Here is a 16,672-nt window from a genome sequence, read left to right as displayed (position 1 = left end):
AGACTATCGTCAGTAGTTCTGATTCTGCTGATAAGGAAAGAGGTAAATGTTTGTTCAACAGTACAGTCTCAATTAGTACATTTCCTTCTACCAAAGCAGATGAAGGAACATGTGAGTACATAGTAGTGGTATATTCTTGGGAGATTGACCAACACAAAGTTAGTCTCTTGTGGGATTAACATTTACCCTCACCAGACAAACCCAGAGGATGCTGCATCTGTCAACTGGTCATGTCCATGCTCCTTGTGTGCTCAGTGGCTCCCTCTTATCTGTTCAAGGAAGGAATCAGGCAACTGGGCATGGAAGGGAGAGTAAACTTAGAAAGCAGGAATTATCTGGCATGCCCTAAAGGAATCTGGAATTTCAAAAAGTCATCTGTTACTGCATTTGTCATTCTTTTAACTGGCTTCCTTTCCCCATTGTCTGGTGATCCAACCATACTCATCTATCCTGAACTTTTATATACTTTTCCACAGGAAGTTTCACCAAACAAGGAAGAAGGCCCAGTGAAGGTTTTCTCCACAAATTTAATTATTAAATTCTTTTTAAATAATGGAAAGATGAATTAACAATATATTTAACATCTTATCCCTACAACATTGGTATATCATTACTATTGAAAGGTAGTTTCTTTGTCACGTATCTTTCCATTTATTCATCTTGTGAATATAGATGTTAGGTTTCTCAACAAAGTACTTGCAAATTGAATCCAGCAGCATATTAGAAGAATTACACACCATGGCCAAGTGGCATTTCTTCAGTGCGTGCAAGGCTGCCTCAACATAAGAAAATCAATTATCGTAAAACACCATACCAACAAGTCAAAGCAGAGAAACCACATGATCATCTCAATTGATAACAGAAAAAGCATTTAATAAAATTTAACATCATTTCTTGCTGAAAACGCTTTAAAGGATAGGAATAGTTGGGAACATCCTCAACATGATAAAGGGAATATATGAAAAACCCACAACCAACATCATCTTCAATGGGGAAAGACTGAAAGCTTTCCCTCTAAGATCAGGAATAAGATAAGGATGTCCACTGTCACCATTATTATTCATCATTGTTCTGGAAGTTCTGGGCAGAGCAATTAGACAAGGAAAATAAATGAAAGCATCCAAATTGGAAAGGAAGAAGTAAAACTCACTGTGTGCAAATGACATGATAATATATGTCAAAACTCCTGAAATATCTTTGGCAAAGCTACTAGAGCTAATAAATAAGTACAGCAAAGTGGCAGAATAAAAGAGCAATGTCCAAAAATCAGTACTGTATCTATACATCAGTGATCAGCAAACTGAGGAAGGACTCAAGAAAAAAATTCCATTTACAATAGCAACCAAAAGAATCAAATATTTAGGAATAAATTTAATTAAGGGTACAAAACATGTATACACACAAAACTACAATAATTTGTTAAAAGAAATCATGGAAGGCCTAAATAAACAGAAAGTCATAATGGGTACATGAATTGGAAGACTAAAAATATTTACAATGTCAATTCTATCCAAATTGATTTATATATTCTGTTATGTGAAACCAGGAGCGAAATGCTGCAAGAGCTTCCTGGAACGTTATGCAGTATACCGAAGAAATTGGGGCCGAGACTCCAGAGCTTTAGGAAGGAAGATTTAACTTGTCCATGTTCATGGGGTCCAGCTGAGTCACCTCAAAAGTCTGAGCCCTGGACAAAAGGTTACAAGAGCTTTTAAAGGTAAGATATGAACTGATGGTGTTGGAAGAAAATGATTGGCTGATTTCAATTGGGAAGGTCACAAAGCTGGATTTACAAAAGCCAATGAGTGCTTAGGGGAGGTGTTTCTTTACAGGAACTTGTCTTACCTTGCCAACATGCAGTTTTACCTGTTCTCAGGGTAAGCATCCTGTTTGCATGTAGTTCTGACTGCTCACAGGAATTTGGGGACTTTTAAAGGGGAGGTAGTTTAAATGTGCAAGGGGGCATGAAGGACCTGCCTGCTGCAAGGGGAAATGGCTTGGGCAAACAGGGGCTGCCTGTTACACTCCCCACTTTGATGCTTGTCCATGCTAGTGTACAGTTGCACCATTTATACCTCATTTTCTTCTAGTTGTAGAGGCTGGTATTGGTGCTTCCATATTGCCGGGATTTTTGCCAAGGTCTGCTTTTCTATTAAGGCTTTGACTGAATATTGTAAGCTACTTACTAAGAGTGGCAGGAGGCATGGGACAAGGAGGCTTATGCCTAGCAAGCCTAGGACACTAGCAGTTAGGGTTCTGAGCCCTTTGAACATAGAGAACCATCGTCCAGCCTTTCCATGTTTGTATTGGGACATGGGCTAGTTTTCTCATTTCATTGGTTATTTCTCTAGTAGCTTTTCCCTGTTCATCTATTTGGAGGCAACAGTCAGTTCAGTTGAATTTCCCACAGATGCCTCCCTCATCCACTAAGAGATAGTCTAGGGCCAGCCGGTTTTGTAAATGGTTGCCCAGATTTTGTCCAGGATATTGGCTAGGGCTTCTCGTGCCCATGAGGTTCTATTTGTTATTAGTTCAGAACTGCTTGGAGGTGGATGATATGGTTGACCTTGTAGATGGGGGTTCAATATCCCCATGACTCATCCTGAGCCCAGGTGGCAGGCCTGTAATAGTGGATTATTCATTCCAGGGGCCACTCATTATCTTCCCAACTCCCTATTCGGATGTTCTCTGCCACTCTCCATTTTTCTCTGATGAGTGCCCACAGGGGGCACCCAATCTGGCTACCCCAGAAGACGGGGCCAAGAAAAAAGCTGGGCAAATGGTTCCAATTGTGCAGGACCCTGTCCACCCAACAGGCAGCCATTTGTAGGTCATTTTCCCACATAGCCAGTCAAACCTGGCGGGGGCTTGCTGAGGACTGGCAGTAATTACATTGCTCCATACCTGGTCAGATTAGGCATTTTATAAGGTGTAGCTTGGCTGGCATTTTCATCCGCTTCCCAGACTGTCTGTTGTGCACCCTCATGGAGTACTCACCTTCCTGAGCACATAAGCTCCCACAGAAGGCCTTTCCCTTTCGGAGGTGAACATTTCCCAGCAGACTGGGGTACCTGGGTGCAGGAGAAGGTAACCTTCAAATCCAAGCATGAGAACCATTTGGCTTCCCCTGGGACCAGACCGGCAGGTATATGGGTTAGGAACCATGGGGTGGATGGCTTCTGTATTTCCATCGACTGCTCACAAGTTTTGTACCAGGCAAAATTCCCATTTGAGTTTTCTTCATGGGTAGTGGTGGGGTGTTCCCAGGGCGTTGCAGGGCCAGGTAATTTGGTGGGATTCCAGCCATGCCAAATGGCCTTGAATTCCCTTGAGGGCCTTCTGAAGGATTGGGTACTGCTGCACTGCCACAGGGTGTGCCATGGGCTTCAGGGCCATCACCACTGGAGGCAGTGTTCTGCTAGGCCTGGAAGGTTGTGCTCAGTCCAGACATTTGATCTCTGTCCATGAATGGCAGGCTAGGGCAGACCTCCCCTCCCACTTTAGATTCCTCATGCAGCCACCAATCTTCACCAGCTGGTATGGTTAGGAGTATGATCTTTTGTGGGCCATCAACCAAAATAATTTGGGCATGCAGTTTCCTTAGGAGGTCCCAACCCAGTAGTGGCAGCAGGCACTCTGGCTTGTACAGGAACTGGTGCCATGCTTAGCACTGCACTGTCTGGCCTTCAGAAATGGTTTCTTCTGCACTTTCCTATGGCATCCACTATGTGTATTTTCCAGCCAGGAAATGGGTGAGCATCCCCCAGGGGCTGGCTTATTAGTGTTCAGCACTGGTATCCACCATAAAGTCCATTGTTCAGCTCCCTAATTTCACTCTGACCATGGGTTCCTGAGGGTCTAAAAATATGGAACACAGCCTGTCCTAGTGAGAGAGTTCATCGACAGAGAAAGTGATGGTGTCAGGATCCGGATGAGGCCTACGTCTGGTATCACACTTGTTTTGCCTCAGGGGTGGGTGCTCAGGCTCACTGGGTTGTTTTTGACCTGGGCCCTTGGTCTCACTGCTCAAAGGCAACAGTAATCATCCGAGCCTTTTCCCAGAATTCCTTTTACTTTTCCTTGGTCCCTACTTGGTCATGACTGATGAATAATACCCTCATGACCACCTCTATCAGCTGGCTTGTGTTCATGCCCGCAAATCCATCTAGTTTCTGGAGCTTATGCAGAATGTCAGGGCCTACTTGTCCCACAAAGGTGGTGTTTAACAACATTTGGCTCTCTGGGGACTCAGTATCAAATTGTGTGTATTGGCAGAAGGTTTCCATCAATCACTTAAGGAACTCGCTTGGGGGCTCATCTGACTTCTGCAAGACCTCATTGACCTTGGTCATGTTGGTGGCTTCTTGGCTGCCTTTCTGGAGGTCCTAGAGCAGGGCCTTGCAGAACCATTGAAGGGACTACAGCCCCACATCAGTGTTTGTGTCCCACTCTGGGTCATCTCCCAGAAAACTGTGGGTGACGTATTGGGTTGGGTCTAAGGTGCCATCAGTAGTGCTTCCCTCCAGGTGCTTCCATGCTGCTGCTACCATGTGCCAACAATCCTCAGTGCTGAGGAGAGTTACAAGCAGCTGGTTACAGTCAGGCCAGGTGGGCTGGTGAGTCTGGACAATGGACTGGAACAGGTCAATCATTACCTGAGGCCTCTCAGTGTAGGACCATGTATGATTCTTCCAGGTTAGCAGGTTGGTAGAAGAGAAGGGAGTATATGTGAAGTTTATTCTCCCTTCCTGAAAGTCTCCCTGCACATTGACATAGGGAGGTCCTTGGGTTTCTCTCAGAGGCATTAAGGGCATGGCCAGGGATGGGGTGGCACCACCTGGCTGGGCCAAGCTGCCATGGCTCAGGGACTCCAGGGATGGCTGGACCTGGCAGAGCCTCAGGTGATACTTCTGGGCTGCTGAGGGAATTGGGCTGTTGTGGAGATGCTCGGCAGGGCCATAGGTATTGGGGGTGTGAAGTAAGATGGGGGTTTTCTTCTTCAAGTGCACTGGATAAAACCAGGACCTTGGCCTTGCCACCGGTTCTTTGCAGGACTTCTCCACCACTTCAGTGAGAAACACCTGGCACCATCCATCAATGCAAGTTTTTATCCACCCTGGCTTCTTCTTTGTGATCTCCAGCTAGTTGGAACCCAACTGTGTCCAGACATCTTTGACACTATACTATAAACTGCCTTTAAATTTTCTAACTCAGAAGTTCCCTCAGACAGCCAATCTACCTCAAAGGTGGGTCATTCTAGCATGCAGAATTTCCTGAGTTGATCCAGGGACTCCCCAATCATCAGTAAAAGCCTTCATAAAGTTTGACATCATGGACCACAAGGGTGTTCTATTATATCCCCCCCCCCATATTGGCAGAGCCAATGTTTAGGGGAAGGGTTTATAGACAAACAAAAAAGGGATTTTAGACAATTTAGTGCTTTGTTCAGCCTGGCCGCTCCCCTATCAGGGATGTTGGGCACCTCCTGGCTTTGGTCATTCAGTATAAACCCCTGGCCAGCCGCCCTTTTGGGGTTGCCCCCCCTTAACTCTATGAGGATTGCCACAAACTTGCAGAATCTGAACTCCCTCACAGCCTGGAGCTCAGCTCCTGTGGCCCAGGACTTCCATTCACTCACATAGTCAAGCACAATCAGTTGACATTCCTCCCACACTGCCCTTCCCAAAACCCAGTCTGAAGACTTCCATTTGCCTTGCTCCTCCAGGTGGAGACCATTATTTGGAGAGTCTTGGGGGTTGCTCAGACTGCCCTTCCACTCAGGCCTTCTACGAGTGGGCTGATAACCTGATGCACTCAAGGGCTTAGCAGTCAGGTGGGTGGCACTCCCAGGGATCTGGTTCCTGAAGCTGTCCTGAACCCATCACTGCTCTGGCAGTGATGAGTGCCCCAGCTGGGGAGGTTGGGATTCTGAAAGATGGGGAAGTCCCCAGTGCTGGCACTGCATTCCATCAGGTCTCTGGTCTGGGAACGTTTGCTGTCACGGGCGAGAGAGATGATAATGTCACCAGCTCTTGATCCTGTATGAGCCCTGAGAAATGTTGGTGCAACATCAAAGGAATTGGGACCGAGGCTCTGGAGCTTCTGGAAGCAAGATTGTAGTTGTATGTGTGCATGGGGCCCAGCCAAGTCATCTTGAAATTCTGAGCCTTAAGCCAATGTTCACAGAATATTTTATAGTCAGGATGGAACATTAAAGTCAAGTAGGAAATGGAGGTGTTGGAAGGAAATGATTGGCTGATTTAAATTAGGAGACACAAAGCTGGTTATACAGAAGTGGATGAGTGATTAGGGGAGGAGTTTCTTCACAGGAGTTTGTCTAACCTTGCCCATCTGCAATTTTTCCTGTTCTTGAGGCAAGCATTCTGTTCACATGTAGTTCCAACTGCTCAGAGGAATTTGGAGAATTTTAAAAGAGGTAGTTAAAATTTGCAAGGAGGAGTGAGTAACCTGCCTGCTGCAAGAGGAAATGGCTTGGGCACACAGAGGCTGTCTGCTACATCCCTTAATCTTTCCTGTTCACAAAATATCAAGTAGAAAGTTCTTACAAATACCTGCATTGCTATAATAATGACCTATGTTGTGAAATATTTTCCTGATTTCAGTAAAATATCAAGATGCAAGTATTTTTACACTTAACACATGGAAACCTTAACCACCTAAAATGGATATCTTAAGCTTCACTTATCTGTAGGTGTATTAAAAAAATCTTTCTTCTTTTTTAATGTAAGCATTTGGAGCTATAACTTTCCCTCTCAGCACTGCCATTGCTGCATCCCATAGGTTTTGGAATGTTGTCTTTTCAACCTCATTTGCCTCAAGATATTTTCTTGTTTTCCTAGGGATTCCTTCTTTGACCCATTAGTTATTTCAGAGTATGTTGTTTAGCTTCTCATCTTTCTCACCTCTGTCTTTGTAAGTGTGCCCACGTGTCCTTTCATGCGTTTAATCAATAGATATGATTTTCTGCCTGCTTAAAAAGAAAAAAAGAGTACATTTTTTAGGTCCCACAGATTTGTGAATTTTCCACTTCTCCCTCTGTTATCGATTTCTAACTTCATTCCATTATGGTCAGAGAAGACATATTGCATGATTTCAATGTTTTTAAATTTGTTGAGACTTGTTTTACGATCTAATATATGGTCTATCCTGAGGAACCATCCATATGCACTAGGGAAGAATGTGTATTCTGTTTCTCTTGGATAAAGTGGTCTATTATGTCTGTTAGGTCTAGTTGGTTTAGAATAGCGATCAAGTCCTGTACCTCCCTTACTGCTGTACTGACTAGATGTTCTGTCCATTATTGAAAGTGGTGTACTGAAGTCTCCTGTCAATGTAGAATCATCTATTTCTCCCTTCAGATCTCTCAGTATTTGTGTCATATATTTTGGGGCTTTGCTATTAGGTACATGTATATTTCTAACTGCTACACATTCTTGTTGAATTGACTGACCCCTTTGTCAGTATTTAGTGATCTTCTTTAGTCCTCAGAACAATTTTTTGACTTAAATTCTATCTTATCTGATGTTAATATAGCCACCCCAGCTTTCTTTTGGTTATTACTTGTATCGTATATAATTTCCCCCACCCTCTCACTTTCAGCCTACTTATACTTTGGATTTTAGGTGAGTTTCTTACAGACAACATATAGGTGGATCCTGCTTTCATTTTTGTATGCTGTATGGCGGGTTCATATTTCATTCTTTTTCCATGTGAATATGCCATTATTGCAGCAGCCTTTGTTGAATTTTTATTTGCTGTATTTTTTGTTTGGTTTTGTTTCTTTGTTTGTCTTTTTCGGGAAGTGCATACACTGGGAATTGAACCCAGGTCTCCCACATGGAAGGTGAGAATTGTACCCCTGAACTACCCTTCCGCCCCACCCCCCATGCTTTGGTATCTTCTCTGCCATTCTCTACCTTTTGAGTGGATAGCCCAGCCATGCACATTTTAAGTGCGACCGATAATGTAGGACTTTCTCCTGCCATTTTGATATTTGCTCTTTATATGTCTTACATCGTTTAGGCCCCTCAATTCTGCCATTAATACCTACCTTCATATTTATTAGCTTTTCTATTGTACCATTTGGAGTCCCATATCTTTTCTTCCTGAATATATTTTTCAGTTATTTTCTTTGTGGTTACCATGCATTAAAACTTAGCATCCTAAATCTATAGCAATCATGTTTGATTGGATACCAGCTTATCTTCAATAGCATACAATACAGTGTTCCTACACTCTGGTGTCCCCTCACCTTTTTGGCACTTGTCACAAATTATATCTTTGTCCATCCTATGTCAAACACTATAGATTGATCATGATTTTTTATGCATTGCATTTCAGCACCTGTAAGAAGTAAGGTGTATGTAATTAAACATATATACTAATTATGTAACACCGGCGTTTATAATTACCCATTTGGTTACCTTATTTCTTTATGTCAATTTGAACCACTGTCTAATCTCCTTTCCTTTTAGTCTGGAAAACTCCTTTAGCTTTGCTTTTACGGCAGGTCTGGTAGTAATGAACTCCCTTAGTTTTTGTTTATCTGGGAATATCTTAATCTGTCCCTTACTTTGAAAAGAAAGACTTGCAGGATATAAAATTTCTGGGTGGCAAGGGATTTCTTTCAGCACTTTAAATATTTTGTACCACTGCCTTCTTGCACCCTGGTTTCTGATGAGAAAATGATACTTAATCTTATTGGGACTCCCTTGTATGTAACTTGTTACTTTGTCTTGCACTTTCAGAACTCTCTCCCGTCCTTGGCATTAGCATTGGTCAGTATACATACTATGTGTCACATTGGTTGTCTCTGAGTTTACCCTGTTTGGGGCTCAGTGGGGTTCTTGTGTGTGCATATTCATGCTCTGTTGTTAAGTTTGTGAAGTTTTTCAGCCATTTTTCCTTTCAATAGTCCTTTCTCTCGCTTCCTCCTGGGACTTACAGAGTGCATACATTAGTATATTTGGTGCTGTCCCATAGGTCTCTTAGGCTCTGTTTGTTCTTTATTATTCTTTTCTTCCTTCTGCCCTTTAGCCTATATCACTTCAGCTGTCTTGTCTTTGAAATAGTGGATTCTCTCTTCTGCCACATCCAATCTGTTGTTGAAGTCATCTAGGAACTTTTTCTTGCTAGTTATTGTGGTCTTCAATTCGAGCATTCGTTTCATTTCTATTAAGAGTCTAAACAGATTTCCATATAGCTGTTTCATTGCTTTCTTCATATCCTTTAGCTCTTTCTCTGTATTTTCCTTTGTCTCTTTAAGCACATTGAAGATCATTTTCTAAAAGTCTCTGTCTTGTAAGTTCAAAATCTCGATGGTTTCTGGATGTTTATCTTGTTCATTTGGATGGACCATCATTTCCTGTTTCTTTGCTGGGTAATCTTTTGTTGGCCACTCTACATTTAACATTTTGAAGTGTTAATTTAGGATTTAATCCCTGAGTTCCTTAAGTTATAACTAGCTTATGATGTGACAGAGATTTTCTTGAATGACAAGAGGTAATTCAATCATGCAAACCAAAGTAAGAATCGCCTTTCACAGTTCTTGGAAATTGGCTCTGTTTTGGCTAGTGGTCTTTTTCAGAGCTCAGGCCTCCCATCAAGATCAGCTGAGACAAAATGCAAAGGGCAAGGTCTCCTCTCTCTTCTCTGAGCCTTCCAGACACCATGAGCTGAGCTTGCTTCTTTTTCTGGACTTGTGGCCTTAGGAATTCCCCCATTTACAGTTTACACTTACAGGAATTCCAGTGAATGCCTCCTCTATTCTCTGTGAACTCGACTTTCACCCCCTACTAGGTGCTCTCTTGCTTGACTTAATGAAGGTAGTCCTTTGCCCCAGGCCGCATTCATCTAACTGTTTCTCACACTGTCCCAGCTATCTACAGACTGCTTCTCTGCCCTCAGTATGAACACAGGGAGGGTAGAGACTAAAACAAATTCCCTGGCTCAGTCCCTGAGATTTCCACCATATAGATTGGTTTTGACATAAATGTACCCCTGTATGTGCACAGAGTCTGCTCTGGTCCCTCTGGAACAAGGCGAGGAACCCACAGTGTAGCTCTGTTTGGCTCCATCCAGCCGGGCGGATGATGTGGGAGAGGGGACAACAAGAGTACCAGGAGCTTCTTCTAGGTTTTTGAAGATGGGTTCTGTTGATTCAGCACTTGCCCAGTTAATCCAGTCCTTTAATTCATTTCCATAGTTGTGAGCAAAGATACTGTCTTTCAGATTCCTTTGCTATGTGTTCCCAAGGCCAGTTGGAACAATGGCCACCCTCAGAGCTAGTCCCCAGTGATCTTAAGTAGCTAATCAAAAGCAGTGATCAGTGATCAAACCTTATGCCCCTGGAGTGTGGAGAACTAGATCTTTGTGTCCCACCTGGCACCCACAAGCTAAGCCAGGAGCTAGAGCTGTGTCCTTTTGCTGTCTGCCGTTAGGCTGGGGTGTGTGGGCTCACAACTGCTTCAAGACGGGTGAAATTCACAGGGATTTGCCACAAATTACTAACATCTTCTCTATTCTGTTTTGGATGCTCTGCTCTATTCCACTAGACTGCTGAGTTACAAAATAGTTGTTTCAGGGAGTTCCTCTGGAATCCACCATCTTCCCACAATCTTCCCAGGATTTATTTTTACAATAGCCTTTATATGTCTGCTATAAGGACCCATGGCCCAAAGCCCTCCCGCTCCTCTATTTAGAGAGCAAGTCACACAGCCGCCTGCATGACCAGGACAGATGCTAAAGGTCAAAGAATGTAAAACCCCCCAACTCTAATCACTAAAATCTTCTCAGAGTCTGCTGAAACTCGATTGTAACCAAATCTCACGAGAGTGTTAAATTCATAAATCTTTTCTTGGACACACCCCTCTCTCTTTCTCTGTTTCTCTCTTGACTTTGGGCAGAGTGCAGACTTCCATCTCCCAACCAGCCGCTACTGGGGAGGAGCCTCCTCTGTCCATAAGTCCCTGATTATTTTTATCTCAAACATTGGCATCCTTTTTATCCATGTCTATAATTCTCTCAAGAAGTCTTGCTCACTATCAAAAACATTTCTAATGTGAGAGACATTAAAATTACTTTAAGAATCATATTGTAGCATTGTAAAAGTTTCAAATTGAAGAAAGGAGTTATAATCAGTAAGGAAATGAAACTTCCACAGATATTTCTCCACCTATCGCTCCAGTGCTGCCAGGCCTCTCTGTGCCTGGTCTGACTTAGATCCTACCAATCTATATGCAGAAATGCCATCTGCTCTTTGGTGAATTTGATGACACCTCAAACAGTCTCTAGTGCTAATTCTTGACGTTCCTCTTCATGTGAAGTTTCTGTGAATGGTCGTCACTCTTAGCAAAATTTCACGTGGTAGACCAGGGTTGTGGGGACTGAGATGGAATGAGAAAACAGAAGAGTAAAGTTTCCTTAAAAGATTTAAAGAGTTAAATTCTTTTGAGCTGAGGACCCTGTCTGAACATGACTTTTGATTCAGAGACCTTCCCCAGTCCCCGTGGTAGGCATGTCATCATGCTGAAAATTGTAGGCCCTTGATGGAAAGCATTGGGGACATTTGGTCAGATCTGAAGGACAACCATCCCCATAAAGGATATATGGATGAATGGAGACAAAATGGCTCAGTGGAAATCCATGAAATGTGAAGGCACTGCCAGTTCTCACTGATTCCCTCTGTTTTAAAATTGGCATAGGAAAGTGAATTTATTTCTTGCTGAGGCTCCTATCCCCTCTGAGTCTATTCATTGATAAAACAAAGCACGCAAGCATATGAAAACGAATACAAAGAGCAGCAAAACGAGTGTGACTGTCCGCAGTGTATCGAGATTCTGGCTCCTTTGAAGAAAATCTTAGACTTGGAAGTTACAGGTAAAAATGTTACATCTGCTGAATATAAGGCCTCATCTTGGGGGCAAGTGTGTGTGAACGCTCCATGGCAGAGTGCCACATATTATGCCACCACATCACACCCTGAGTGTCATGCATGGAGAATGAGGGTGACATGGTATTTCAGGGTTCTTCAAGGTTGCATGAGGGGATACCTAGGCTTAGAATGATATCAACCTATGGATTTGTCTGCTCTAGTCATGATCAACCTTTTCCATAATGTACATAGGTGACCGGAGTAAAGTTAGTGAACACTCATTCATAAAACCTGCCCCCCTCCTAACTGTCACACTGATGGTCTCTCCTTGTTGTCAGGCACGTGTTTTTGTTTGAGATAGAACTCTCTCAGGGTTCCAAGCTGGCAGTTATAGACCAGTAGCTACTGGCCAGAGGCAGATCTGAGGGTACTTTGGGTCCATGAATGTCCTACTTAGTGCCACAACAATGTCTTTTCAGCTATTACTAGTACAACTGTCCAATGTTTTTATGGTTTTACGTGAAATTTTCTTGGAAATTTTAATATGTGCTCCTTTGATTGCTCTCATAATACAAGTCCGTCGACGTGGTTTGAAAGCGAAAGCACTAGCCAAGCAAACTTCATCTCTGTGTGAGAAATACCATGAGTTCATTGAGCAGATAGGAGAGATTACCAAATTGTATGAAGAGCTCAGGTTCACGGCAGTGGAGACCTCTCCTCCAATGTTACAAACCCTATGTCTTGTAACACTTAACAAGGACACAAACCGGTTCCTCTCACCAATTGAAGATTTATTAGAAATTCTGGACAAAGAACAGAAATGTGAGTCTCCGAGACTTTCCTTCCAGAGAATGATTCGGGGTCATTGTCAAGGACAGAAACAGTCACTCGATGAGACATTCAGATCCCCGCAGTGGAATGAGACTGGGGCCAACGAGATATTAAAGTCATCTCAGCAGGATGGAGAACAATGCCAGGAAGAAATCCTTGAGAATTTGGAGGAAAATGCTCATCTTCATGGAACCCTAAACCTGCATGCCTTAGAAGATGCTGTATGGAATGAACGCGTTGAGGGAGTAAAAGAACAAATGAATGAAAAACTAACAGTTCATAGTAAACATCTAGAAAACGAGCAGGGGGCGCAACAGCAAGATAATGAACAGTTAGGACATGAGATCGAAAAGCTTCAGCACACGCTGCAAGTCCTTCCTGAAGTACATCAGCATCGCCTCCTGCAACTTCACCGGGAATCAGTCCAGCAGGAAAGTGTCCGCTTGGGCATGGAGATCAACCTTACTAAGGTGTATAAAAACATACAAGATCTAGAGCAGCAAGCTGGCACTTACAGAAAGATGGCTGAAGAGCTGGAGAAGGAAATGGAGAGTACAACTTCTTACCATCAGAGATGGATCAGGCACCATGAGAGAAATTCTCAAGAAAATTTCCTGGTAGCTCTGGCTGCAGAAAGAAAGCTCATTGAGCTAAGACAGGAAAATGAGCAGAACTGGCAAAAATTGCGGGAAAGAGAGCATAAAATCCACCTTTTCCCAAGGGGTCCTTTGGTCCCCACTTTTTCACATGCAGCCCAGGGAGGCTGGAGAGGTTCAGGGCAAGCCCTGCATCATCAGGACCCCAGTTGGGGAGGAGGGGACAGCAGCGAGGGCTCAGAAGTCCAAGGTGATGCTCTTGTTTGACTCACCTCTGCATCAGCCAGTCCCTCACGGTTCACAGCACTTGAACTGAGGATGTGTTTTGCACTTTCAAAGAGACTGGGCTTACTAACTTGTTAGTGTATTTGAATTTTTAGTTTGTTTCTGTTAAGTATATTTGAACTTTTCGTTTGTTTTAGTTTGTTTCTGTTAAGTATATTTGAATGTTTAGTTTGTTTTAGTATAGTTCATTAATCTATGCTGCATTTTCTGTTGTTGAAATTTTACAGAATTGTACTACAAAGAAAGATTTTTCCCGAATATATATAATTGTCATAGTATTTTAGGAACATACTACCAGCCTTTTATTGAATCCCATAGTTTTATGTCACAAAGTATGCATGTTAAACCTATGAATTGTCCCACCATTAATTTCAGAATTACAGAAATTAGCCATGATTGGGTAAAATATTTGTGTAACATTCACGTTTGTAATTATATATGTGAGATAACATTGAAAAGATGTAAAAGAACTTAGTACTTACAGCATTCAATTTTAATAGTTTTTATAATCTCTAAAGAAATACCACACAGACCATTATTATTCTTATTATTGTGTCTTTGTATTCTCAGTGATTTAGTTTTGGTACTTGACTTTTTGTAACTATTTATTTTGTTTATCGTTTCTCTTTAAAGTTACCAAATTGTTCATGTTATTCTTAGCAATTGAAAAATGTATAAGTTTCCTTCAATGAACTAAAATTTCTTCACTATTCAAAAATATAGAAACCAAATGTGGAGTATTTCTTAACTTGTATAGCTAATAAACTTATACAGATGCAAATAAAGAAGATTTATTTGTGTTTAAATATAAGTTGGATTGTTGATGTTTTTACTTCTTTTCTATGAAATATTATTGCATGAGGATTCTGACATTAGGTTTTCTTTTCTGTTACTGCTCCACTGCCCACATTGAAGGATTGTTTCCCCTCAGCACTCAGAAGAGAGTGATACTAAGCACAGGGGATTGATCCAGTGATTCAACAGTTTTATTCAGAATTTATCCCTTCTGAAAGTATGCATTTTGTGGGTATTTGGATACAATTGCTGAAATCACAATATGGGCTCTGCATGAGGCACCATGTACAACTCAGTCTTTAGACATCCTCATCTCACAAAACAGGGAGGCCTGTCTGATTCACACATGGATAAAAGAGGAAGAAAATGGAGAGATTCGTCTAACCTTGCAGCTTTGCTTAGAAAGCTTTCTGCCTCATGTGCGAGGAAAAAAATCTCTGTTTTAGAATGCGCCTGGACACGGACAGGAGGGGGTCACAGTATACAGTGAGTGAGGGGCGGGGCTGTCATATTGAGAAAGACATTAGGGAATTATCCATTAAAAGACAAAACAGACTACTCCATACAAGGGAGTTTATTTTTATCTTCCCTTTCTTGGACAGAATGAAGTTATGGAAGATTGAAAGTAAAGATGTCGTGTTGTGAATTATATCCTAGGGAGTTTGTTTCTTTCAGTCATAGATTTTAATACCTTGAGAATGTCTAGATATTGAAAGACTCAGATGGGCTGAGATGGACATGCCCGAGGCCATGTTGGCTGAAGGGTCTGTCTGCTGCTCGTGGGTCGGACCCCAGCTCGGCTCTCTTTCTTCGGCACCACGTTCCCTTCCCGTGGTTACAAGTAGGCTTTTGCAGGCCATTTCCCACAACTAGTGAAGTATTTAGTGTTTCTTGGGCTGTCCCACCCTGGGGAGTTGGGTTATTGCTAGATAGACGTTTCCTTAGGAAAGATGGTGATACCCATGTGTTTGATAAAGCCTAGGTATAGCTATCACCACAAATGGGAAATGGCCCTGATTGCAGCAAATACTTTGATGTAAGCAATGGCACATTGCCGACTTGGTTTTCCAATTTTCTTGAAGCTTTTTCTCCTTGTCATTTAAAATGGACTCATTCATCTGAAAGGAGAAAGGCCGAATTTAATTTTCTCAAGTATGAAAGCAGACAACAGGGTTTGACTTCATCACTGTTGTAAACTAGTTCTGTTAGGGCCTTGCCAGGCATAGGACAAACAAAGAGCAGGAAGGTTGTTGGCATTTACAAACTAGTTTAGTAGGCAGCGTCACCTCCCCTGTAGAAGGGGGCTCGATGAACAAGTGGTTCTCTCAGTAACTTGAGGCCAGATTCTGATGTCTGAATCCATAGCTGTACTTATAGCTCTAGGTTGAAATAGGTACCCCCACGTTGTTATTATACATATTTAACCTCAGAGTTTTTGGAAGGGTCCTATTGCATTGTTCCTGGAACAGTCTTTACTTTCAGGAAAACCTTGGTGCCTGACTGAAGGAAAGGATTTTCATTTACATCCTAGTATTTCCTTAAGCTACTTAACATTAAGTTTCAAAACTGTCATGCTGGGAGGCAGTATGACCTCATCTTTCTCCTAACTAATTCTCTTCTCCCAACAAATTCTCCTACCTAAATGACCCTATTTCCAAATAGGGTCACATTCTCAGTTATTGGGGATTAGAACTTCAATTTATCTTTTGGAGGATTTCATATTTCGGTCCATTACAAGGACAAAAATGTCCTATTTCCTTGCTTCAAAGATCCTATCAATTATAACATGCAAAATTATGTTATTTACATCCAGGCAAGGAAATAGTGTTGCCCATTATACTATCACATATCATTAACCACAAGATATTCTGATTTCAGAGATTTTTAAATATAAAAGGAGCATCTGATAATACATAAATACGATAAATTCCTGCTTTGGGAGAGGTGTTTGGAGTGGACACATCTTTAAAGTCTTGTTTTATTCAAGTGGGAAATTAAGATATTTTCAATGCCTGAGTCACCCCCAGAGAATGTCTTTTGTTGCTCAGAAATGGGCTCTCTCTCTCTCTAAGCCAACTCAGCAGGAAAGGCCCCTGCTCCGCCCCCACACATGGGGCATGATCCCCAGGTGTATATATCTCCTTGGCCATGTGTGACATGACTTCTGGGATGAACCTGCACCTGGCATCATGGGATTGAGAAAGCCATCTTTACCAAAAGAGGGAAGAGAATGAAGCAAAATAAGGTTTTAGTGGCTGGGAGATTTCAAATT

The 16,672-nt window shown here is 42.3% G+C and overlaps 1 long non-coding RNA gene across 16 annotated transcripts in view; it reads left to right on the top strand.

The window, feature by feature from the left end:
- LOC143672719 (uncharacterized) overlaps positions 1-16,672 on the top strand; it is a 62,121-nt gene that overhangs the window by 34,077 nt on the left and 11,372 nt on the right. For 8 of the 16 annotated variants that reach the window (XR_013169976.1, XR_013169983.1, XR_013169979.1 and 5 more), the window contains 3 exons: positions 1,547-1,717; positions 5,053-5,246; positions 5,726-5,833. The exons of 1 other annotated variant lie outside the window; for it this stretch is intronic. This is a non-coding gene — a long non-coding RNA (uncharacterized LOC143672719). 7 more of the 16 variants (XR_013169989.1, XR_013169975.1, XR_013169973.1 and 4 more) reach the window with 6 other exon arrangements.

Source organism: Tamandua tetradactyla, assembly GCF_023851605.1.
Source record: "Tamandua tetradactyla isolate mTamTet1 chromosome 4 unlocalized genomic scaffold, mTamTet1.pri SUPER_4_unloc_1, whole genome shotgun sequence".
Classification (NCBI taxonomy): Eukaryota; Metazoa; Chordata; class Mammalia; order Pilosa; family Myrmecophagidae; genus Tamandua; species Tamandua tetradactyla.
This window is presented reverse-complemented; position numbering and strand designations above follow the sequence as displayed.